The sequence below is a fragment of the Pongo pygmaeus genome, chromosome 1 (genome assembly GCF_028885625.2).
Source record: "Pongo pygmaeus isolate AG05252 chromosome 1, NHGRI_mPonPyg2-v2.0_pri, whole genome shotgun sequence".
Lineage (NCBI taxonomy): Eukaryota > Metazoa > Chordata > Mammalia > Primates > Hominidae > Pongo > Pongo pygmaeus.
Window position 1 is genome coordinate 114,574,341 of NC_072373.2, and position 8,960 is coordinate 114,583,300.

Here is an 8,960-nt window from a genome sequence, read left to right on the forward strand (position 1 = left end):
AGCTACCAAGACAATGTCTTGTAATGAGTTGAAGAGTTAATAGGCACGAGAGAGGGAGTTTGGTCTTGCCAGCTTTCAGCTTTGTGATCTCTTCAATTTGGATTCTTAAAATGTCAGTTTTGTTTCCCTCTACCACTCTGTGTTCAGGACACTCAAGTAACTATTTCTTAGGGGATGCAAATCCTTGCTTTGGTAACACCTGTCACAAGACTATGAGAAGGATTCAATAGGATCATTTACATAGAGCACCTAGAAAATTGCCCAGCACATAGTAGGCACTCAAAGCTAGTTTCCTCTCCCACTGAAATAACATACTTAGGAAAGTAAATTTAATAGAATACAGATGCACATTAGATTAGCTGGTCTCTAGGCTGACCAGGTCATGGCTTCCACCACTGAACCAGGTAACCAAGAATGGTGTCAGGTCAGTACATAAACTCCACCAAGTGGGCACTGTGATCAGGTGGCTCATGTGTTTGCTGGGGATCAGAAATTGGATCCTGATATTTAGATTCATTACTAACCTTAATGACTCATTACAACAATGCTGTAAAGATGGATACCATTATTCCCTATTTACAGTTGAGGACTTAATGACTCATTACAACAATGCTGTAAAGATGGATACCATTATTCCCTATTTACAGTTGAGGACACTGGACTTACAGAGGTTCTATAACTAGTTCATTGTCACACATTCTGTCTTGCAAAATGGGGTCCCTTTTTAAACTGTGTCATCTTCAGGGTGTCCCTTTGGAAGATTTAGGATCAGAGGGAACGTACGGGTGTGCTCGCAGGCGTGCACACAGACACACACACACACACACACACACTGTACTGGATGGCAGCCACTCTGAGCCAAAGCCCAGTTTGTTCTCAGCCCTGCAGCTAGCTCATTATCTCATCCTTACTAAGTTTCTCTCACTGCTCAGTGCCTCAGTTTCTCTATTTGGAAAATTAGACAGAATAGTCCTGTGTTTCCCCACTTCCTTCTAGGGAGTGGCCCTGATGAGATCATGTCTGGGCTGCAGGATCCATGGAAATAGGTGAAGCCAGGAAGTGACACTGAGCTGTTTGGCTTGGACAGGGGGAAGGCCCATCCTCTGTCTCACTTTAAGTGGATGTGCACATTCAGAAGCCCCAGACCAATGTTACAATGCCTAATGATCAATTATTCACTTCTGGGGCCTAGAACAAATAGGAACCTGGGGGTTTTAACAGTTTTACACAATGAGAAGCAAGTAAATAAAAGCTATTTAATGATAAACCTTCCAACCAAAAGGTGCTAGGCCAAGTTTAACTAAAATGGCATCAGGTCTGTAAGTTGTTATATGGATTTTGGGACCTGGTTTCTTTACCCTGCCCACATTCTTAGCCTTATCCCTCCCTCTGATTTTAAACTAGCCCCATTTCCAAGTGCCAAATCCAAACAAAGAAGCTGAGGACAACTTTATTGGGTACAGTGTAAAGAAATCTCAACAGGGCTCCTCCAAAACATCTCACACCTGAAGGTTATCAGTCTTTTTTTTTTTTGTCCAAAAGTTTATTATTTTTTTTTTTTTAATTATTATTATACTTTAGGTTTTAGGGTACATGTGCGCAATGTGCAGGTTAGTTACATATGTATACATGTGCCATGCTGGTGCGCTGCACCCACTAACTCGTCGTCTAGCATTAGGTATATCTCCCAATGCTATCCCTCCCCCCTCCCCCCACCCCACAACAGTCCCCAGAGTGTGATGTTCCCCTTCCTGTGTCCATGTGGTTATCAGTCTTACATTGTCTTCATCACCCCCAGCAGGTCTCCCTTTCCTCTTTCCCAGCCTTCTTATCTGTCCCTTGCCCTCCTCTTCCCTATGTCTATACACACATACACACACACCCCTCTAGCCATTCCAAGCTGTCAAGAGGGGCAAACCACCCTGAAGGTATCTTGCCCCACAGCCTACAGAGGATACTCATGTGTCTGGAATGTTCTCTGGCCACCTCTTCACCAAGCCCATTCTGCCCTCTTGTCTACCTGCTCCTGAAAATCCACTTCCTCTGGAAGGTCTTCTTAATTAGATAAAAGTAGCTTCCCCAACCCCACCTGCCTCAATCTATATCTTAAAGCGGTTCCCACACACCACTTTCCTATCGCAATTATTCACTCATCACTTTTTCTAACCTCCAAAATGCACTTAACCTTTATGTGTAACTGATGTTTTTTCTCTACTGGTCAGTTATGTAACTTTCTGATGTCTTCCCGTGTTCATGTGTGTCCCAGACTTATCTAATGTCAGCATGGGAAGACAATGAGTTCTCTGGCAGCAACAAAATGGCATTAATAAGGAATTTGTAAAGATGAGAACAACAATGATCACATTCTACAATTATTTATTGAGCTCTTCCTATTTGCTCAGCAGTGTGTTATCTTGGGATTGCGATGTGAGACAGCCATTAAAAATCTATGAAGTACAGTCCTTACAAGAAGAAAATGTTATCAATTTCTCACTGAACACTACAATTCAGAATTTACAAAGCTTTCTCTAACATTGGCATTGGACCTTCATTTCTGTTAGATAAGTTGGCCATGGTTGCTTATCATCAGATGTCATCATTCCCATTTTACAGGTAAAGAAATAGAAGTGTGGGGACGTTCGTGGCTTGTCGAAGTTCACATAGCACAGAGTGTCGGAGCAGGGACTCCTGAATATGGATCCAGGGTCTGGGGAAGCAAAGACAGCAAGACACCCCCAGACACAAACACAAGCCTCTAAGGGAAGTAACCAAAACTGTAGATGATGGGTGCCAAAAGAATACGTGTAGATGACACACGTTACAGGCATGCAAAGAATCACGATGAAGAGTCAGCCACACGGAGAGTCTCAGGCAGACAAAAGATAAACACTGCCCAGAAACGGCCTTTGGGGACAGCACAGAGTTACTGCCATTCAGGCCAATATCCTCTGCTCTGAAACAGCATCACACTGCCTCATGTCAGGCACAGAAAACAACATCAGCATTCTCCAATGAATCATTTTCTGGACACCAGTATTAGGAAATAGTTTGACTTTAAATGGCATCTACATCCTGAAGGAAACTAAAAGTAGCACTTTCTACTGCCATGACCCATGAGTTCTTCCAACTGGACTCTCCAGGAAGGGGAGGCAGTGCTTTCCTCCCTGATTGCTTGGTCTCCCCGCGCTCGGCGCTCTCCCCACCACCCCCTACCCCCCATGCTTGCCCCACACTCACAGGACTTCTGGGTTGCGGTGGAGTCTGCAGATACGTTTACACTGAGATACTCACATGTGTGTGTGCCTGGGGACATTCCACCGACTTTCATTCTCCAGATCTCTAAGAAATGACTTAGGCTAGTATAGATTCTGTTTGCATAAGACTGAGACTAACCAATCTTTCCTCTTGTCGTGGGGGTTTCTTGAAGGATGCAAGGACCTGGGCACCCAGAGAAAGCCAAACGGCCTGGCATTGTGCGGTGGGAGCAGCACGCAGAGACTGGCTCTGGATCTGCAGCAGCCCTCAAGCCCTCGATAGTGGGACTTTGTACATTTCCACCTAATGTTCTGTCATTGACATGATAACGATTTTTTCTGTCCATTCCTTACCACTGAATGGCTCTCTGATTCCCCATACTCTCTGTCGCTTTCCCCCACCTCACAGCTCCTGCTTCTCAGAGCACCTGATCTTCCATGCGCCCATCCTGGCTGCACTCCCCGCAACATCGTGATCTTGCAGTGTCAGTCCCAGTGCTGTCCTTTCTCTCAGTGTCTTCTGGTTCAGAGCCCTTAGTGGGGAATCTGGCTTGGCCGGGCTCCTCTTTTCAAACGAGCCATGCCACTGGCAAGCCTGTTGATTAGTGGCACTTGGGTCAGATGCCCTGACCAATCCAGGGACAGTCTCAGGCAAAAATAAAAGCTTTGGGCTATTTTCCAGAGCTAGGAGCTGTGAGTGAAAAGTTGGGCAAATCGGACAATGACTGCCATGTCCCTGTACTCAGATGTATCTCTCTTTTTCACTTCCACGATGACTTTAGGTTAGGCCTTTTTACTTCACACTTGGGATTCCAAAATAGCCTTCGGCTGAATCCCTGCTTCCCACTCTGAGCCAAGATTTAAACCCTATTTTTGCTAAAGTACTGTTTCTCTCTATGTGTCTTTAGATTATTCTCTGGTGCTTCCATTTGTCTATTTCCATTGTCCAGTTGACCCATTAACCAGACTACAAAATTCTCAGGGCCAGGGGGGATCTCACCATTCCTGTATATGACAGAGCACTGAGGATAATATTTCATGTGGGCCAGAAGCATGAATTAACAAATACATGAATTTAGGGAGGAAAAAAAAAGACTGACCGACTGACCCTCACTCTCTAAAGCAAAAAAGCCCTGCAGATTCCTGGGCAAATGGTCACCTGCCCACTCTGGCCATGCTCCTCTGCCCTGGTCTTCCCTCAGGGATGCAGGAGTCTGCATCAGGGCCCACTGCTCTAATTCCCCAGGGCATTCCCACGCTGCGTGTCTGAGCCCTCAGCTACCCCAGACGCCCAGGCCAGGCAGGTCCTGGGAAAAGCCTTCTAGATAATGCTACCACATGGAAAGTTGAGTCATCTGGGCTCAAGCCAAGCCCAGAACAAAGGGGCTCAGGAGCACATGATGAAAGAATGCTTAGGAAGGGGTGGGAGGGAGGGTCAGCCAGGAAAATCTTCCACTAAATCCACAAACTGATCCCCTGTTCTAGGTCTGGTCTTGTTACTACTGCCAGCTATGTGTCTCATCAACTGCGGCCACTTACTTCATTAGTCCTTCCTACCTCCCAGAGGTACTTCGAAAGTCAAATGCAATCATAAATGTAAAACGGTATTGTTATCATCATCCTCAACATTACGAGGCAGATAATTGTGCTTTGTGCCACTCAGAATGCCTCAGGGCTTGCCATCTAGGACAGACACACCCAGACACACATGATGGAAACACAGACAGTGGGGAGAAATTCAAACAAGACAAAACACTCATGTGGGTATATATATCATGTATCAAATGAAGCTAAGTGGCTGTTTATTTTTAAATGCAGGGTTGGTTCCAGTGTGGAGTCCATACCCTGAGCACACAATTGACTTGAAATGAAGAGGGGGGAATAATAAGAGAGTCATCGTAGCTCCAGGTGCTGTGTCATGGATTCCTCACAGGAGTCCTGCAAAGTTGATATTATTTTCCTCTCTCTTCTTTGCAGAGAAGAAAACCAGGTATGTGGGAAAATGAGACTTGAACTCAGGTCTGGTGGACTGCAAAGCTGACACCTGTCTGCTACAAGCAGTTTCCCCTTCACATCTCAGGTCAGGAACCTTAGAGATTATCCAGGCCAATCATCCTTCAGAGCAGTCAGTGAAAATTCCAGCTGGCGTCTCCAGTGATGGGCAGCTTACTGTCTCCCATGGCAGCACAGAACACATTTGAACACCTAAGACCATTAGAAAGGTGGCTGTTCACTATCACTGAGGAGGGGCAACATCACTTCCCATGGAAATGCTGCTGCTAAGATCCTCCTCAACACCCTTGTCAAAAGGGGCACACCTGGGCACCTGAAGAAACCTTAACAACTCAATGATTTAACAATTGTCATTCATATACCAAGCAGGATGTTCTATTCTGTGAATGTACCTGTGTTTTAAAGAATAAGAACACCAGTGATATAAATGCTTAAATGAAAAGTACATGGGGGAGGATGGGTGGCCCAGAGCCACAAGATCTAATAGTCCTACTAACAGCTAAAGGGAGGCTGGTAATGTGAAAATCAGTCTCCATTTCAGGGCCTCAACATGACGAAGTCATCACATTCACAAACTAGGCTCTGGGCCTTTTCAAAGATCTAGAGCCAAAGCCCCTGCTCTACTCCTTAATGAAGTCAGGCATCCTGCAGTGACTATGTGAGCCTAGTTGTGGAGGACAGTGCAAAGTGGAAAGTGGGTGATACAATTTAGATCTGTGTCCCCACCCAAATCTCATGTCCAGTTGTAATTCCCTGTGTTGGAGGTGGGGCCTAGCGGAAGGTGATTGGATTATGAGGGTGGGTTTCTCATAAATGGTTTAGCACCATCCTCTTGGTGCTGTTCTCATAATACTGGGTGCGTTCTCATGAGATCTGGTTGTTTAGAAATGTGTGACACCTCCCCACACCCCATTCCTGCTTCCACAATGTGACATGCCTTCTCCCCTTTTACCTTCTGCCATGATTGTAAGTTTCCTGAGGCCTCCGCAGAAGCTGAGCAAATGCCAGCATCATGCTTCCTATACAGCCTGCAGAACCATGATCCAATTAAACCTCTTTTTTTATTAATTACCCAGTCTCAGGTATTTATTTACAGCAATGCAAGAATGAACTAGTATAGTGGGAGTCCAAGAGGGTGTTGGAAATGCTGGAGAAACGAACTTCTAAGGGACAGCAAGGGGGCAGCTGTTGGGACCTCACACCAGGGCTCAAGGATACTCAATTCAGATGTGGTCCGGTGAGTTGTGTGTTCCTGCTGTTTATAATCAACAAATCCATTTTTGTGGAGTTGGTTTGTTTTTGCTCAGTGGACCAGCATCTCATGCTTCTCAAATATGTGGAAAATAATGAAAATAGCTTTAATAACGGGGTGACTTTTTCACCATGGCTTCCCCTGAAGAACAGATGTCCAGAACCCACAGAGGATGCTCAGAGAGAAAACAAAAGGGGCCCCACTCAGGACCAAACTGCAGGACAGCCTACCCTCTCCAAGAATCTGGCAGGCCCACTCAGGCCCCTAGCCTGCTCCCCTCGAGTGACCCAGGCAGAGGAACTTTCCATCAAGACAGAGCCTGACTCAACCTCTCCCAAGCAAACCAGACACCAGCCACCAAACTGCCAGCACAAGAGTTTCCATAATGGGAAGCTTCCAGGAAAGCCCCATAAAACCTTTACTGTAAATTGAATCAACTGATTTCCAACATGGTGGCTGGGCTGAGAAGTCTGGAGCCACACCACCCCCACCCCTCTCCACCATCTCCACACAACAGAAGTAGGCCATTCCAGCCCAGAGATGTGACCCCACCCTCATCCCAGTGCCAGGTTCTCCTTGTTCCCCAAGTCAGCCTCTACATTCTCTCCCCAAACCACTGGCACCACCAGACCAACCCTGGTTAGCCATGCGTGGCCATGTTGATGGAACCTCCAGACAATGTTCAGCCATCCACAGAGTGGAAAGCCAAGCCCTCAGACCCCCTTAAGCTCACCCAGCTCTCATGGACTCAGGTCCCTGACCTTGTCAGAGCCCTCCCTGCCTTTTCTATCCCCTGTACCATTAGTCCAATCATGGATCATCCAGCCATCTAAGACCAGAAAAAGGAAATGCACCCTCTGAATCATCCATTCCAGATCCAGAAGACAGCCTAGCATGACAGAGTCACAGCATTTTCCCCTTTTCCAGTTAAAAAGCCTCACCCCCACCACCTACCATTTCTCAGCCTCTCACCATGATCCACATCCTAAATACCTCACCCCTGACCCCAACACTGAGATCCTCATGTTTCTATACCCATGATTTTCATCCACACATTTCAGTCTCTCACCCAAATACCAGCCTCACTTCATCCTTCCATGGCTGGACTATGCAGGGGATCAAAGACTCTGCAAAGCGTTTTGTTTGGGCAACCCAGCCTGGGCACTATGTGGAGATGCAAGGCAGAGCAGGCCTTGGGCTGGCAGACCCTGCACTCCACTCACTCCACTAGGGCAAGGTAGGTATCAGGAAAGGTCATGTCAGAGAGTCTGTGCCGGGAAACGAGGATGAGTGGACTGGAAAGAAAGGAACAGCTTCTTTGGCAGGACCTAGGAAGTTTGGATTTAATCAGAAAATATAGATACTTAAAACTGGAACCGGAGGGGGCTTGGATGTCAGAGGTTATCCAACTCAACACTTGCATTGTGCAGATGAGGAAACCAAAGCACAGAAAGGTAAAGTCACTTGCCCAAGGTCACTGGGTTACTCATACAATCAGTAGCCAACCACAGGCTAAGCACAGTGCCACAGAAAGTCAGGCCTACTGACTGAAGACCAGTGCTCACTCCCCATACTTCTTGCTTCTGAGACAACAGCTGCAGGTATAAGACTATGGGACATGCCATGGTCTAGCAGCAAGGAACCAGGATTCAGAGGAGACCCAGGTCTATATGACCCTAAGCAGACAACTTCCCTCCCTGTACCCTAGGCTCCCCTTTTGTACAATAAACCCAATAATACTCATCTATTATATCTCACTTCCCCATTTGCTGCCAAGTGTCAAATAAGATCATAAGTAAACCTGTGAATTACTACATGAGTTGGGAAGAGAAGGCGGGATAATAAAGAGTAGGTTAGAACTGGAAGGCCTGAGAGACCTTAGCGTCCACGAGGAAATAGTTGTGTGTTCCAGGTCTCCATTGAGCTCCCCAGGGGATCAGACAGGTATCCTGACTCATGCATGTGCTGAACTTCCGGCATGTGGAGCTGACTCTCAGGAGGCTGTGATTCCCCAGCATGATCTGTAGCCCTGACTCCTTCCCAGAGTGGCCAGAAAGTGAAAGGCATACTGTGCATTGCCCCCCGAGTGATAGGGTTTCACATTCCTTCCCTGCCTCTTCGCAGGAGGACCACAGAATCTTCAGCTGCAAGCCTGTTTAGGAGGAGACTTCCCACCCGACTCTGTGCAGACACTTGGATTGTGGCTATTTTCCACATTTTTTTAACTGCTTTTTTGGGAAACTATTTTCCTTCAGCCTTGGACCAAGGACAAACGAGTCATTACTTGCAGTTAGTGAGTCCAGAGGGCAGCCAGGCATTTGCCTGAAGGCTTGAGGGGCACCAGCGCTGCCTGTACTTTTCCATCAATGGAAGGGAGGAGCAGCAGCAGAGTCAGTTTCCCTGGGAGTGCTGCCTGGTGGCCTGGCATCCTGGGGATTTTC